Genomic DNA, 18,522 nt, shown 5'->3' with positions numbered 1-18,522 from the left:
GAGAGAAATGTGAAGTTTTCCACTGACATTCATAAGAAGATGACCTTATGTTCTCAGAGACACTTACAGTAAACAAAATATTTGAGAAAAAGGATCGCTTCCTGTTGAACCTGCTGTGCACAAGTTTATGAGAACTTAAGGAACATTTGTAACAACTTCAGTTGCATTGAGTCTGTCATACTGTAACCATTGTATTACCTATCATTAGTTTGCTGGAAAGCATGCTCCTAAACTATAATCCGTTTGGACAATAAAGAATTTTGATCAGAAACCTGAGCTGAACAATATATGATTGATGTTGAATTGTTAGTGTTGGATATAGTCTATTGATGTTACGAGCAGGAAAAATGGAAAAATCCCACGTCTGGAGGGAACCCTCTTGCAATTGCAACTTTATTATTGATAAGTTCAAAAGGTGAAGAAAACAACTCAGCAGATAACTCTTATTTAAACAGACCCTAACCAAATCAAATTTCCCACCAAATCCTATCCCTATCTGCTACGTAACTTATTCACAATCTCAAAATAAAATCTTAACAGACACGTAACATTGCCTAAGGGCATAGTTGTCATTTTTGTACTTATCCTATTTAATATAAATGCATAAGTGAGGGGGAGATTTTCCTAACTCACTTTTCTCTTCTCTCTATTCTCTCTCAACATGGTATCAGAGCCCTAGGGAAACCTTTACCCTCCATCTTCTCCATCAACCCTAACCCTACCACGCTACAGTGCCACTACAGTGCCGCTACAGTGTCGCTACAGTACCTCCCTTCTCCTCTCTTTTACAGTCTTCGAGCAACGAAATCAAGCAACCCTAGTTTCATTCTCTTCCCAATGATCTAAAATCCCTTGAAATTGTTCTCTACCTCTTTGCGGCTCCGACTCTAGTCCTTATATCTTCTTGTTTCCATATGGCTCATATAGCTCGCCCCCATCCCTTGTCCTTGTCTCGGGGCCGCACTCTTTTCTCTGGATCATCGATCTGACTTCCTTTACCTGTATCCTCCTCTACCTTCGTTGTACTTCTTTTGGTTTGTCAGTATCGTTGAGAGCTTCTCATACCTCTTGTCGTTCTTTTATCTATTGTCATGGATTTACTTGATGTTACTGATCCTCCTCATATCAGCCCTTCTCGTGTTGACACCCGCTCCGCTACGGCGTCGGCCTCTTCTTCGAGTTATACTCCTTCCTCATACTCTCCGTCTGAGGACCATTTTTTCCCCAGATTACCTCAGAGCGTCTTGACTGCTCCAACTACTTGAGTTGGAGTCTCGTTGTTGAGACCTACATCCCTTATTGAGCAAGATCCCCCTTCTCCCTCAGATCTTACCTATGACCGTTGGCGGCATGATGATGCCCTCATTCGCAGCCTTTTGTGGCAGAGTATGACCCCCTAGGTGTATAGACCACTGATGACCTTGCGTACCTCTAAGGCCATTTGGGATTATGCCCCTCTCATTTATTCTGAGGTTGATAACCTCACACGTTGTAGACACCCCTATTTTGCTCCGCCTTAATTAACAAAGGAGTTAGTGTTTTTCTATCTGTCTTTTCCACTGTCTTCCTTTTTCATGTCCGTCTCTTATATTTTCTTAACCTTCTTCGGTCATTTTCGCCATGTCTTGCATTTTCCCGCCAAGTGTTGAAGAGGGTTATTTACAAGAATCCAAACAAGGAAGAATTTGGACCCATTTTGTGTGCCATCATATATTTTGATTAGATTTGGATCAAGCAAGGGGCCTGCGTATTGTTTTAATGAAAAACGAGTTTTGAACCTATATGGATCCAATACATAAAGATGCCCATCAAGGGAACAGTCAAGATCGTCTCAGGGAGGTCATTTAGCGAAAACAACCAATTTTTGTTGTGACCATCAAGTTGAACAATTTGGATAACCCTTGGAAATGATTTTTGAGGCACAACTTCATAAATTGGATGGTTTGGATTATTCTCACGTCCATGCATGGACGTCCTGCTGTTTGGAGGTTTATTTTACAAGACCACGTATACTATTTCCCATACAAAGGATGATCAAAAGCCATATACATGCATGCATGGAAAGGGTCAGCAAGAATCTTTGATGATGGAAACTTGATACATGTGGAATACACCATGCATGCAATATCCGTTGGAGCCCATTTTCCCAACTCAAATATTATATTAGAAAAAAAGGGCAATTCAACTTTCAATTGGATTCTAATATGAGCACATGCATGCATGTACAGCGCTATTTGAGATGGGATTTTTGAGAGCACAGCAAGTGGGGTCACCTATATTTTATAGACCATTCGGTCAAGTTAGAAAGTGGGGCCTGCTAAGTGTTTTTAATGTAAAACTACAAGTATTGGGAAAATGTCCAAGTCTTATGAGGGCCTCACCCATTTTGTTTGAGGCTTATTTACAATTTGTATCCTATATAAATTAAAGGAAGATGCTCTATCATTTCAATGGTTTGGATTATTCCATGGAATTGATTTAAAAAGCATGACCAATTTACATTGAGGCCCTCTATATGGACAGTCCGGATTGCTCTATAGAAAGATGATTAGGGGGCGCGCGACTAAATTGACACCATAGCCCATTTAAATGGACAAGTCTGGATCATTCTATAGAAGTGCTATATAGAACACAACCCATTTATGGGGAGCCCACCAAATGGACAGTTATGATTATCCTATGGAGCAAATTTTTGGAACATAACCCATTTATATTTATGCCCATCAAATGAATGGTTTGGATCATCTTAAGAAGTCGATCTCACTATATGTGCATACATCATAAGTTCGGATGAGAAGCAATTTAGAGGCACAACCCATTTATGTGGTGACACGCCAAATGGATGGTTTAGATCATCCTATGGAACTGATTTTGGGGGCTGATTTGAACGGTGTAGCCATGTACATAGCACTCCATCAATGGAACGGTTTGGATCATCTAGTGGAGAGAATCTAGGGGGCATTATTAATTTATAGTGGAGCCCCACTGATTTTCTACAAATTAATTCATGGTGTGATGGTCGGCCACATATGGTCCCCACATGGTGGCCGGAAGTCCAAGAGTGAATTTGGGTTGAAATAAATATTGTCATTGTAAATTGGATTAGAAAGAGGACATTAGCTCAAATTCTATAAAGAAGGACATGATCACTATGGAAAGGCATGGCGACCACTTTGGGAAAGATACATGCCGTCGCTCTCGAAAGAGAAGATTTCATACCTCTTTGAAAATAGGATTTGCCAATTCATGTTTATTGAGAAATAAAAACGAGAAAGCTCTCTCTCTCTCCAAATATAGAAGTGATATTCTCTTTTATCATGTGCAACTCCTTTCTACTATTTTGGCATTGCCGATTCACATATTGGCAATTTTATAATCTTGGCAATTCTTCTCCCTAATTCTAGAAAGCAGTAATTGTCTCTTTTATATTTGGAAAGAAAAGAAAGAAAGAGATTCTTCACTTTCTAAAAATTGGGTGTAGCTCTCTCTCTCTCATCCCTTTCGTCTGTATCTTGAAGAAGAAACATTGAGAGAGGATTTTGGACTATTCTATGTGGGGCCCAATGGGGTTTTGTCTTTTCTTAAGGATCAATTACTGTTGTATGCTGGAGAGTTGAAAAAATGACGAGAAAATGTTGAGTTTTGAAAAAACACTAACAAATGCTACTTTATTAAAAGAAATGTTGCTAGGGACGAAAATACCCCCCAACTTACTTTAATCTTTCTCTTCTCTTCTTGGTTTTACCATTTTACTCTTTTACTTGCAGGTTTTACACTCTTTCATTTTTAGGTTTTACTCCGACGCATTTTGTGTGAAACGACGAGATTTTCCGGCGATAGAAGCCTTCTTCTCCGGCGAAAAATCTCATTTCTCTGGCAGCAGATGCTCCTTTGTCCTGAGGGATTCTGAGGATCAACAACTATGCCTTTCTTGAAAGCCAAGAGCACCGATCTATCAGTGTTTATATCGTTATGTGAGTAGAGGAATAAAATAGAATGGGAAGATGAGAAGGAGAAATTGGATTATGGCCATGTTGAGAAACCCCATTTGATAATTTTTTGTTGTGTTACTGTGGCTAATGGAAAACTCCACTACCTCTCTTAACTTCTAAACTTGTAAAAGAGATGCTATGGCAAAGTCATATGTTCATCATTTTCGTGCTATCCAATGGACATCAACTGATTAGTTATTTTCAGAGATCTCCCCCTCTTCTTCTCAACGCAAAAACAGGTACTCGAAGCCATAACATGATATTCGAAGCCAAAATTTACTTGGTCGAAGTGAAAAATGTGTTTTCTGTAACATTCGCCGTTGTGTTTTTCGCTTCGACTAAAGTTTTTTAGGCTTCGAATAACTGGTTTTTTTGCTTCGACTAACATGTTTTTGGCTGCGACTAAAACTTTTAAATTCTAGTAACATTTGGAACTTTTTTCGTCTTTAACTAATATATTTTAGCTTCGAGAAATATTTGTTGGCTTCGACTATCATTTTTTTTTTGCTTCGACTATCATTTTTTGGATTCGACTATCATTTTTGGCTTGGAGTAACTTTTTGTTGGCTTCAACTAGCATTTTTTGGGCTTCGACTATCATTTTTGCCAAACTTACATTTTGCTTCGAGTACCATTTTAGCTTCCACTACCCTTTTGCCTAATGAAAGCTCTTTGGGCAACTGATTTTGGCTACAGCCACTAAAAAAGGGAAAATACTTACAAAGATAATGGGATTTTAGATATTTGGAGGGAGAATAAGAAAATGAGAAAGGGGCGTCTCTAGAGAACTCCTTCTAACCTCTCAAGACAAATGAGCATATGCCGGAGAAATGAAAATGTTTCGCAGGAGAAGAAGGCTTTTATCGCCGGAGAAGAAGGCTTCTATCGCCGGAAAGATAAAGTGTAAAAACAAAGAAGAGAAAGATAAAGTAAGGTTAGGGGTATTTTCGTCTTAAAAAGTTCTTTTTTAATAAAGTAGCATTTGTTAGTGTTTTTTCAAAACTCAACATTTTCTCGTCATTTTTTCAACTCTCCAGCATGCAGCAGTAATTGATCCTAAAAACAAAGAAGAGAAAGATAAAGTAAGGTTAGGGGTATTTTTGTCCTAAAAAGTTCTTTTTTAATAAAGTAGCATTTGTTAGTGTTTTTTCAAAACTCAACATTTTCTCGTCATTTTTTCAACTCTCCAGCATGTAACAGTAATTGATCCTTTTCTTAATGGTGAATGAAGCCTGGGAAGTTATCTTTTATGATTCGATCCTATTTAGAGAGGGTATTGAGGAGAATGAGAGGCCCGATGGTCGGTTGCTTTTGGAACAATACACGTTTTGGATTTTATTGGATTCTTTCCAAGTCTCTTTCTCTCTCTTAAAGGCAAGCAGGTCATGTATTGAATAGAAAGATCCAACTTTTTTTAGGCTCCCCAATCTCACGTTATTTAATCCCTCCTCTTCCCCCATCTCACATATGGATAACCCTCTTTCATCCCAACTATCTCTCTCAACAGCCCTCTTCTCTCATACGACAACTGTCTCTCTTTCGCTCTCTCTCTATTCCACTCTTACAATCTCGGGCTTATCCTTTCGGTAATTTCGAATTTTCTAGAGCATATAAAAGGGTCCGACAAAGTATATACCTCGGATCTACGCACCCTAGAGACAAGGAGCGCAATCAACGGTATGTTCCTTAATCTTTATAATATCAAAAATAGAAAAGCATGCTAGGGTTTTTTATTTTTGTATATGGCTTAAATCAATGAAATTTTCAATGAAATTTCAGTATGTTATAAAATAAATAATAAGTTTTCAAAATCCAGAATTTTATTGGAAAATTAATTTTTCTCCATTTAATAATGATTTTCTTTCATTCTTTATTCAATATGGATTTGAATCGGATTTTCAAAGCAAGTGTTTGAAAACATGAATTTTTTAAAAAACACTGATATTTTCTGAGTTTAATATAAAATAAAAAAAACCACTGGAAACTTAATTTTCAGTCACGGTTCGATCGTTTCATTTTTCGTTCTATTTTTCGAAAAATAACCTCGAAAAGGGTTATTTCTCAATTAATGAAACCAAAAGTATATCAAATTAAGTCCAAACTTCGTTGAATTTTTATTTACAATGGTTTTTTAGGATTTTTAGATCACCCAAAAGTTTTCATATTTTTTTCGAATTTATTTAGTCCGAATTTAAATTATTTTAAATTTGGCTTGTTTTTAATGAATACCAAATGATTTTGAAAATTAATGAAAAGTTTCAGAGTTTAAGTTTAATTATAAATTGAATTTTTCATAAAAGAAAATTTTGAAAAATATGTGTTCTTTACTGTTTTCTAATCGATGCTCCATTTTACGTGCCATAATTCTTTTTATATCAAATTAAATGATTTTCAAAATTTTCTTTACAAACCAGTAACATAGGTTGCTGAAACATTAGAGAAAAATTTCAAAGGTTTTTACAAAGTTTTGATATAGTTTTTGATTTATTCATAATAAACGGGTTTTGATTCCAAGAAAGCATATTGATCTTTTTTCCTTTTAAAATCGATTTTATGGAGGAATTTTAATTTTTAGATTCTGAAATTTAGATATAAAATCTTATACTTCATTTTATATCGTATGTGATTTTTTCATCATTTTAGGATGTTAGCAATCATGTGTTGTGATATTTCTTTCGAAATAGTCTGATTTTGTGAGATCAAATATTGATAGTAAATCACCTTAAAATTTATGAAAATTTTACAGTAATCTTCTCTTATCAAGATGAAACTACTGTAAACATTTGAGATCATTTAGATTATATTTGCTATAAGTTAATGTGTAAATCTATAATCTGGACAAATATCTTCAAAATTGAAAAATTGATAGTAAATCACCTTGAAAATTCATGAAAATTTTATAGTAACCTTCTCTGGTCAAGAGAAAGCTACTGTAAAACTTTAAGCTTAATTGGATCAGAATTGCTATAGGTTGCTTTAAAAATCTACAATCTGGACTAAAACCTTTAAAATCCTTAAGAAAATTGAAATTAATTCAAAAATCATGAGAATTTCCAAAACATCTAAAATTTTCAGTAAGAATGTAATTCTCAAACTATTTAAACATAAGCCATAGATGTTAATAGTTTCCTTTGAAATTTAGAGTGTTAGATTATTCGAAGTGCAAAGGTTGAGTTCATAATCATTCATTAATTGCATCCATGTTGTATAGTTTAGGCATCTAAACTATAGCACGTTGTTGGCTCTGAGGTCTTCTGTCTACGAAAATCCTGCGAACATGCCAGGCAACAAGGTGTCATAATTTATATGCTAAATTGTAGAAGAATGGAAAGCACGATTCCCTTCCATGAAAGCAATCTATGCATAAGAATATGTCAGCCCTTAGAACCTTAGGTTTTCCTTAAATTTTAGATATTAAGAACCCCTTTAAAAACTAAAAAATCAGCAACTTAACAAATTAAGTACATTTAATCCATGCTTTTAGAACCGTTGGATTGCAGTCTCCCCTCGTAGGAACCCTTAGAGCTGATTAGGAACACTTACGTCACGTCGTGTTCTAGGTTTTAGGGTGTCATAGAATTAGGAGTCCAGCCTCATCATGGCTGTTTGCTATGGATAGCAACCGTGCCATAGATCTAGTTACACTACTTAACCCATTTCCCTATAGGACAAGCCTAGTTAACCTAGGATGTAGGTTCACCTGCATTAGTTTAGGAAACGTCTTGCACTTAGATAGGATCATATAGCATCTTAGATGAAGTCTTAGGATATTAAAAGCTACTCAACTTGAATTAAATGAATTCCCTTAAACTGTTGAAACAATTAGTCTAATTTAGATTGATGTCCTAGATGTCTTAGGTATATAACTTAGTTTAGGCACCGAACTCCGATCGACTTTGATTCCAGTGAGGCTTGGATACGTAGGCAACTTTGGATGCTTTGAATGATGTCCCAAGCACGAGTCGACCCACCACTGTGGACTCCGATCCGAGATAGGCGAGTGCGAGGGAACAGGTCCCCCACACCCTCTCTGGATCATTCATGTATGAAGGAGAGCTCTGCCAAGGAACTCTCAAAACGGATGCCACCCTCATAGCATAGCACGAGTGGCGATATAAAAAGAAAGAGATATGTCCTGATCCGGAACCAAGATTCGAAACCGAGACATACCTAAAATAAACTCAGAGTCGCCATCCATGGATATGCCATGGAACCCTAAAATCAAATCCTCTGTGCAATGGATAACCAGAAATATATATGGGTTCGTGCCTGATTACGAATGGGGAAGGTCTGAGAGCACCCCCGATTCGTCCGAGTGCAAGCACTTGGTCTATTTTGCCATTTTCATTAACTCCAAAGAAGTTTGGGTAAAAATCATGTGAAATGGGAACAATCCTCAGGACTCGTCTACCTAAGCATGCATTTCCTGAGGATAAAAATAATAAACACATATAAAATAAAATGAAAGATGTGTCACCTAAGCATAGCTAGGTTATGAGTGACAAGCCTAATGGGTGTCTAAGTTCTGATGTGCAAACACATACAAGCTATAGCTAAAGGTATAAGATCAGTACAATAAAGTAAGAAAACATATCAAATCCTACAATAACAGTACAACAAATCCTAAGACTCTAAACGAATTAGCCCGAGTCTTCGGATGGTCTGGTATTCATCCAAAGAAGCCTACGTATCCCCGCCTCCACGAGAATCAAGGCAACGTAGTTCTTCGCGCCTATTCTAAGCTATGATGCCTAAGACACCTAGCCCTCTATCCTAGACTCGATCTAAAAGACCGGACCAGTTGTTAAAGTTTCTTATACGATTATTTAAGTTCCAGTGAATTGTGGATTTTTAGGACACCCTATATGCTGTAACTAAATGCATATTAGCCCTAGGCTAATGCAGGTGGTTCCTACAACCTATGTGTAACTAGGCTGCATTTTCTAAGGAAAACCAAGGGTGGACTAGCGTATCTTACTCTAGCCATCACTCGGCGATGTGGATCGCCGACTGACCGGACGGAGGCGTTCCTATAACTCTAGGACAGACCCCTAACTCTAAAACAAGCACACAACAAGCAAACAAATAAACAACCTATCAAAAGACACAACCTAACTTTAAAACTCTCTATCTAGGATAAACTCCTAACTCTAGAGGAAGATCTTTTGAAAATGAAGGTTTTAAAGGTTGCTTATTCGAAAAGATTTAAAATGCTATCTACAAAAGTTTGGCTGGACTTGGGATATAAATCCCAAGCTGCACTACGTACCTCGCAAGAGGATCAAGCCAACGTAGTTCGAAACGAACTCTCCTAATTGCTAATTCTAAAACACTCAACACTTTAGACTTCTTTAAGGTTTTTCAAGTATTTTTTTTTGATGTTTTTAATTTCTAATGTTTTTGCGTTTTAAAATATTCAATGTTTTTTGGATTTTAAAACTTTTCCAATGTTTTTGAAGTTTTAGAGAGTTTTCACCCTTTTGGTCAAAGACCTAAGGGAAAATACAAAAAATAACACCCTACGGCCAAATCCTAATGCTAAAAGGGGAAACTAGGCTCTAATAATATCATTATAAGAGCAAATGAGTCAAAGACTCTCTAATAACACCGCAAAGGACAAGTGAGTCAAAGACTCTCTAAAAGAAAAGGAATATGAGTCAAAGACTCTAACAATACCAACTAAAAGGATAAATGAGTCAAGGACTCTCTAAAAGAAAAGGAAATACGAGTCAAAGACTCCAATAACACCAACTAAAGGATAAATGAGTTAAAGACTCTCTAAAAGAAATGGAAACACGAGTCAAAGACTCCACTAACACCAACTAAAGAATAAACGAGTCAAAGACTCCCTAAAAGAAAATGAACATGAGTCAAAGACTTCACTATTACCAACTAAAAGATAAATGAGTCAAAGACTCTCTAGAAAAACCAATAAGAGAAAGATTGAGTCAAAACTCTTTAATAACAACACCTGAAAGACAAATGAGTCAAAGACTCTCCTACAACACCACCGAAAAGGCAAATGAGTCAAAGACTCTCCTATAACATCACCTAAAAGGCGAATGAGTCAAAGACTCTCTAATCAAGGGCTGAATCCTATGCGAATGGACTATTGAATAAGGAGAAGCTCACAAGTAATAAGGAAAAAGAGACCCTGTGCATATTTGGCAAAGGTAAAACACCCAGCCGGGCCGGACAGCTGCCTAGCCCTAGGGTGCAACAAATGTGCGCCCAGTACCCGTAAGGGTAGGGGTATGCTGCCAAGCCGAGTAGGGTGTTCTCCCAAAACCAAACGACGCACAAAGAGGAGAATTAGCGAGAGAATGAGACCGGGCGGGTCTCTCAAACACACACAAAGATGGGCTCCAAGTAACCTTATCATTGCCCTTGCAAGGGGTAAGCAAGGCTAAGACAACTAATTGACCAAATTGGTCTCTAATTAACAGAGGCACAAATTGAGGTGCAACCTCAGAGAGGATTCTACAAATGAGGCCAAGCAGACCTTCTAAAGGCTAATTACTTACAAAGCCAAGACAGATGACTCCCTAATAACAACAAAAAAGATCAAATGAGTCAAAGACTCCCCCGATAACATCACCACACAAACGAATGATTCAAAGGCTCTCTAAATGAGGCAAGGCATGCCTCCTATGGGTACACCATTATCAAAATCAAAGCAACCTCCTTGAGGTTAAGCTAAAAATGAGGCTTGCCCCCAAAGGAGGATTGCCTAACGAGACAGAGTATGTCTCCTAGTACGGGTTATAGTGTCTAAAGAAATCTAATCAGAAACCCAAAAGACTGTGCTAGTCTATCCAAAGAGAGAGGAAAAAGGATACCAGATAATCTCAAATTTTCAATCAATTATTATAAAAACAAATCAAATATCAGCAAAATATGATCTACAACTAAAGAATGCACAACCTGTAGCAATCATAAAATGATAAATAACATTAATTAGTCCAGACCAGCTGCTGGATAGCCTAATAAAGCAAAAACAATATCAAACACTTCTATGCCCAAACACAAACACCACCCCAATATGGGGATGAAATCAGATGATGCTAAAGTAATCATCTGATATCATAATACACATGATAATATTTCTAATCCCGCCTTGAAATCAGACAGTACTCATGTCGATAATATTGAATAGAGTAGTCATCTGATCTCCTTCTTTCTTAAAACAATTTATTTAAATAAAAGAGAAATAAATATCATAAGCCTCAAGATAGTCTCACCTGAATAATCCATTTATTACCGTCTTCAAAACCTAACTCAAATGCTTAATATAAGAGAAGTGTTAAATCTTCAATATATTCAATAATATTCCCAATTTGTAAAAATTTTAGTGCGTAACAAGGGTATCAACTTATGTAGATTCAAGTGCGAAAACACTGTGAGCCACAAAACACAAAGACGGGCTCCAAGTAACCTTATCATTGCCCAGAGAAGGGCTCTTTTAAAAAAAATGGTTAAAAGAGATCCAAAAGATTGGGTAGGCCTACTAAACAAAAGAGATGAGTGCTACTTGGATTGAGCGAGTCCCCTAAAGATGGGCTTGGGCTATCGCCTTTATCGCCCGTGCAATGAAAGAAAGCTGATGAATAAAGCTACACGACCAACAAGACTGGGGAAAGTCTGCCAAAGAAGAGAGGAGAATGCTTTTCGGACTAAACAAGTCCCCTAAAAAGTTGAATCGCTATTATAGTGTGAACTTGTGATTCTTGAAAACACACCTCTCCTTTGGCTAAAGACTCAACAAGTATCAAGGCCAACAAATCAATTGGTTATAGGTAATAATGTTGACCATGCAGACAATATATGTTGCCCCCCCACGGATGCAATCTGGTTATTTAAGACCTCCATGCTTAACCATCCTCGAGTGAGTCCACAGTTGCTGTGGGAGCAAATATGAAACCAGCTCCTAAATTTTACGGACCTTATAGAATTTTACAGCGATTGGGACCTGCTGCCTATAAACTGGAACTCCCGGGAGGCTCCCTCATTCACCCTGTCTTCCATGTTTCCTATAGCTGCTGGAACGAAAAAAATGGTGAAGAGGAATAACCGACCTGCTACGTAGGTGCTTGTAATGGACATAACAGACCTCTTGAAGACACTACCTGGGAGACATGGCATCAGCTCAAAGAAAGATTTTCTGATTCCGAACCTTGAGGACAAGGTTCAGCTTCAAGGGATGGGCTTTAGAAAATAGACTCTACTTCAGATTTGTTTAGGATACAAGCACTAAACCCCGAATTTATGAAAATCCAAACTAGAATTAGAGCCATATTCTACGCGTGAGCGAATAATTTTTCTGGTAGATGACATCTTATGGATTTTTCAATACATTGTCATATCTAACAAACCATTATTATCTGCTATAGGCCATTAATCATGTCTAAAAAAAAAAAAAAAATTACACAGAAAGAAAATCATTTTTAAAGCCATTTCTTAAGAAGAAATTTTTATATTTTAAACCATCAAAATAGAGATGCTATCACATATTGGCCTGTCCAAAGAGAGAAAGTACTATATGCCTTGTATTATGGAATTCAAGTAATCCCGAAAGCAAGCAAATTTTACACCACACAGAACAATTGTATATAAAAAAAATCAATTGCGAGCAATAATATGTTACTCTCCAAATGCAAGCGAATCAGCCCAATAGCGCTTGTCACTAAATCAAATATATAAAAACAGCTATTGACAAAGGTAAATGGTTGTTATCCACAAAGAACTACATATTCCTTAAGTCAACATTCATGAGGAATGTATAACTAAACATCAAATATCAATGAAACATATTACCATGGCAAAGAAAATTTCTGTTGTACCTCATCTATCAAAACCAAAACAAAGTTGAAACAAGAATGTTAACTCCTATTACCTTCTTTCGGAATTCACATAAGGAAAAATAATAATAATAATCCTTGAAAACAAGTGCTAGAGTAGGGGCTAACGAATATCGCAGCAATATTGACAACCCATTCCATAACAGCTGAGACAATAGGTGCTGAATTGTGACAGAATTGGTGCTAAAACAGGGGACAGATTCAGAGGCTGACTTACATTAACCAATTCTCAACCACATTACTCAACTATATATCAAATCTTGTTTTCAGGGACGAAACAATATATGCACATTTCCAATCTTATTATGCTACAAATTCCAACCACAACCACACTTAGTTCATTTATTTATTCTTTTTTTTTATATCCCTTAACATCACAGAAAGAATGAAATTATAACTTAACCTAATTGAAGCATTTATATTTTAACATAATCAATAATCAACAATAAATTAGATGATCAGAATCAAAATATATGTAGGAGAAATACCTGAAACTTTTCCAGATCTTGAAATTTTCAACTGATGAAAAGAATTTCTCAGATCCAGACCTTGAATTCCTTGCTTTTCTCTGAAGACCGATGGAATTGACGATAGATCGAAATTCCAGTGAGATTAGTAGAAAGAATGCTCTTCTTTCCCTCAAGTTTTAAGATGAGGAAAAGGTGTAGATCAAAGATTTTCTAGAAAGAAATAGATGAATCTCAATTTTTGTTGCCTTGAATTTAAGGTTCCTTCACTTATGTTAGGGTTTGTAAATGGAAAAATACAGATCTGAGATGTAGAAGGCCAGAAAGAAGAAATTCTTGCAGAGAAAACGAAGTGGATCGGAATTCGGTAAAAATCTGCCGGATAAGATCGAAGATCTGACCGGAAAAAAATGAAAAGAGAAGTTAGGGTTTAGATTTGGGGAAAAGATAGAGAAAATCTTAGATCTAAAGTTCAAAAGCTTACACAGAGATCAACAAAACAAAGAGAAGAAGAGATAAACCGAAAACTGGCCGGAAAATGATCGGATCTTAGCCCAGATCTGATCGGAGAAGAAAATCCCTTTTCTACTTTCCCTCTCTGCTCTCGCTCTCTCTTTTCTCTTTTCAACGAGAATGAACAGTACTTCACCTTCTGTTTGATTTTTTTTTATATTAAAAAAAACTTTGTTGATATTCGCACCCCCATTTGATGATGCGCGCGGAAAAGGATGAGGCGCGCCCTCCAGATTTGTCCTATTAGGTTCGGGCGCGCCCATCAAAGGATAACTCACCCCCCTTCTTGCTTGGACATTCCCTTTGCAGATAATTCACCCCCCTTATACATTCATACCACACCTCTTTCCCGGCTCGTCCTATTTGACAAATCAAGTCGGATTTTGATGAAATTTGACGGGGGCCTTGGTGAGACCCTACCCTAACTTGGGGTTCAATTCGGGATCCTAGCTTGGTGATTGGATGAGGTTTCGTACAAACAACGTGAACTTGGGTCCGGTCAAAATGGGGTGTCTACAACCACAAATGGTGGGGTTCTGTACGTTAATTAATTAATTTAATTAATTAAAATATATATGATTTCCTACAAATTAGAATTTTAGGAGAACATTCACTTAGATTGAATCCAAACAAGTTAAGAAAATCAAGATACACATTAAGGATTACATTGAAATTAGATTTTAAGATGCATGTCACATAGTTCGCGCATTAATATAGAGTTAAATGAGCCATTTAAAAGAAATTCAAGAGAGTTAACTTTTGAAATTGAAGACCGGATTATCGGGCCAGAACGGTATATGTGGTGGTAATTCCCCATACCTTCCATTCTCGTAATCAGGTAATGAATCTAGATTTCTGGTTACTTATGGGTCATAAATCTCTCATCTAGGTGGCGACTATGTCATTCTCTTTTGTGTGAAATTCGGATTGCTTTAGTGATCCCAAGTTCACGGAAATGATGAATTAAATTAATAATAAAAAGCACACACAACTGCGTGGGTACAAGAGACCAAAAGAGGGAGGCTGGTGGCGCCGTCCCTCTCGCAGGATCGGGTCCCACACATGTCTCTCATCCACCTACTCTGAGTGGAGACGTCTTCACCGCGGTGATGCCTCTCTCTCTGATCACTACAACCGGTTTATCTCACTCTGTCAGCAGCTTGACACATATATTCCCCTAACCACTGATCTGGTTGTTCTTACTCGACAACGTGACCAGTTCCGTGCTGTTCACTTTCTCGAGTCTTTGGGGCCAAAGTTTTTACCCTTTTGTTAGCAGCTTCTTGGCTCCGGTTCACTTCCATCTATTAGCGAGATTTATTCACGTGCTCAGAAGTGCTTACCCAGTGCTTCTTCTACTGTTGTTCCTGTCGATAGTTCCGACCTTACAGCTTATGATGGTGGGTTCCGTTCTGGCCGTGGTGGTAGCTCATCCGGGCGTGGTGGCAGCCGTGTCGATCGTGGTGGTGGTACTGGTGGCAAACTCCGTTCTTACTGTACTCACTGCCACCGAGAGGGACATTATATAGATACTTGTTACACACTACACCCAGAGCTTCGTCCATCTCGGTCGACCCACCTTACTGTTGCAGATTCTATTGATGCTTCGCCAACACCGTCCATTCTTGGCAGTGCCCCCACCGCCCCACAGAGTGACACTATAACTATTTCAAGGGCCAATTACGATGAGTTGCAGCGTCTCCGTCTTAACAGCCGCCCACCTACTGCTGGTTATGCTCAGCCAGGTAGTTCACCGGCCACTCTCCTTACTAGCTCAAGTTCCTGGATTATTGATTCAGGGGCCTCCTGTGGGACCCGATCCCGCGAGAGGGGTGGTGGCGCGAGCCGCCACGCACTATCTCTTGGTCTCTCGTACCCACGCGATTGGCGTGTGCCTTTCATTATTGATTTTAATTCGTCTTTTATGTGAACTTGGGATCACTAAGGCAATCCGAATTCCACACAAAAGAGACTGACAGAGTCGCCACCTAGATGTGGGATCTAGGACCCATAATTAACCAGAAATCTAGACTCGCTACCTGGTTACAAGAATGGAAGGTATGGGGATTTATCCACCACATGCACCATTCCTGCCCGATAATCGGTCTTCAATTCCAAAAGTTAACTCTTTTAAATTCATTTTAAATGGCTCATTCAACTCTCTGTTAATGTGCGAACTATGTGACATGCATCCTATGATCTAATTTCAATGTGAATCCTAAATGTGTATCTTGATTTCTTAATTGGTTTGGATTCAATCTAAGTGAAAGTTCTCCTAAAATTCTAATTTCATGGAAAATCCTAAGTGATTTGATCGTTTCAACAGTTTTAAAAGTGATTAGCCCGAGTCCTCAGATGGTCTGGTATTCATCCAAAGAAGCCTACGTATCCCCGCCTCCACGAGAATCAAGGCAACGTAGTTCTTCGCGCCTATTCTAAGCTAGGATGCCTAAGACACCTAGACTTCTATCCTAGACTCGATCTAAAAGACCGAACCGGTTATTAAAGTTTCTTGTACGATTATTTAAATTTCAGTGAATTGTGGATTTTATGACACCCTATATGCCCTAACTAAATGCAGATTAGCCCTAAGCTAATGCAGGTGGTTCTTACAACCTATGTGTGACTAGGCTGTATTTCCTACGGAAAACCAAGGGTGGACTAGCGTATCCTACTCTAGTCATCACTCGGCGATATGGATCGCCGACTGACCGGACGGAGGCGCTCCTATAACTCTAGGACAGACCTCTAACTCTAAAACAAGCACACAGCAAACAATCAATCAAACAACCTATCAAAAGAAAAACCCTAACTCTAAAATTCTCTATCGAGGAGAAACTCCTAACTCTAGAGGAAGGTCTTTTGAAAACTATATTTTAAAGGTTTTTGAAGAAGGTTTAAAACGTTTATTTACAAAAAAGGTTTGGCTGGACTTGGGATGTAAATCCCAAGCTGCACTACGTACCTCGGAAGAGGATCAAGCCAACGTAGTTCGAAAATCGAACTCGCCTAATACGCTTCTAAAAGAAACACTTAACACTTTAGATTTTTTTTAAGGTTTTTGATGTTTTCAAATGTTTTTTGAGTTTTAAATTTCTAATGTTTTTTGGATTTTAAAGCTTTTCCAATGCTCAGGACCTTAAAATATTTTTAATCTTAAAGGGAACACGCAAGTAATACCACAAACTAGGGCAAAGCCCTAAAGCAAAAGGGGAAACCCCGAATAAGCAACTAGCGTCTCAAAGAGACAAACCACAACAAGAAAGATAGCGTCCCAAGAAGAGAGAAAATGGTCCAAGATCCTAAGCAAGCAAAGCTCTAATAAGACTGAGTTAGCCTCTAATCAAAAGCGAAGTAATCAACAACTCTAAATGAGAAACTCCGAACTAACAACACTAAAGAGGGGAACAAATGAGTCAGAGACTCTCTAATACTACAACTTAGAGGAGGAATGAGTCAAAGACTCCCAAATAACGCCAACAGAAGAACCAATGAGTCAAAGACTTCCTAGTAGTACAACAAAAGAACGAATGAGTCAAAGACTCTCTAAAAGAAATGGAAACATGAGTCAAAGACTCCAATAACACCAACTAAAGGATAGATGAGTCAAAGACTCTCTAAAAGAAAAGGAAACACGAATTTGCACATTTGGCAGAGGTAAAACACCCAGCCGGGCCGGACAGCTACCTAGCCCTAGGGTGCAACAAATGTGCAACCCAATACCCATAAGGGTAGGGGTATGAAGCCAAGCCGAGTAGGGCGTTCTTCCAAAACCAAACGGCGCACAAAGAGGACTAACGAGAGAATGAGACCGGGCGGGTCTCCCAAACACACACAAAGATGAAGGTGCTTTAGAGATTTTAAGATGATTTTCACTTAATTTTTATTTTTTTAATGGATTTTACCAATTTTTAACCATATGAGTGATTTTACAAGTGAAGCTGTTGCAAACGAACTCGAAATGAGTTGAAACTTCTCCACCAACAAGATATGATGAGATGTAATTTACTGGAAGATTTTTACAGATTTTTACATTAAACTCATATTTAATATGGATTTAAAAATTAATTAACCAGATTGCAAAAATAACACATAAACTACTAGAAATAGATATCTAAATTCCATGAAATTTCTACAGTAGTAAGAGATAAGTGAAAATAGCATGCTGTGAGATTTCCATGAATTTAGAAAACTATTTACTATCAGTTTCGGATTTTTCAAATTTCAAACCAGATTATGAATTAACACTACAGCTCATATGAAACAAGATCCAAATCACTTGAAAATTTTACAGAAGCAAGAAGTATAGAATTTAAGACTACTGTAAAACTTTGGAGAATTTTATCTGTGATTTGACGTCAGTAACAATTCTCCCAAAATCTGATAATTTTCAAAGAATGCGTAAAATAATATACCAAACAAAATCCAAAAATTCTCACAAATTCATGGTAGAATGTATCATTATCATATTATTTTCTCACGAAATTTCATTATTTTTGGAATCTGTTTAGTATATCGTTTAGTTTTCTTTGTTAAAAATCATGCAAAAATCCGAAAATATACCAAATAATTCTAAAAAAAATTCCGAGAACGGTGTACCTACCTGTGATCGAAATCCTCGCCGAATCCGAGAGCCGAAAAACTCAAAAATTCCGCCTCCGTGCGATCGCTTCCGCTTTCTTTCTCTTTTTG

Source organism: Tasmannia lanceolata, unplaced genomic scaffold (assembly GCF_043159265.1).
Source record: "Tasmannia lanceolata isolate RefF3 unplaced genomic scaffold, GAP_Taslan_0.1 ptg000018l, whole genome shotgun sequence".
In the NCBI taxonomy this organism is placed as follows: Eukaryota; Viridiplantae; Streptophyta; class Magnoliopsida; order Canellales; family Winteraceae; genus Tasmannia; species Tasmannia lanceolata.
This window is presented reverse-complemented; position numbering follows the sequence as displayed.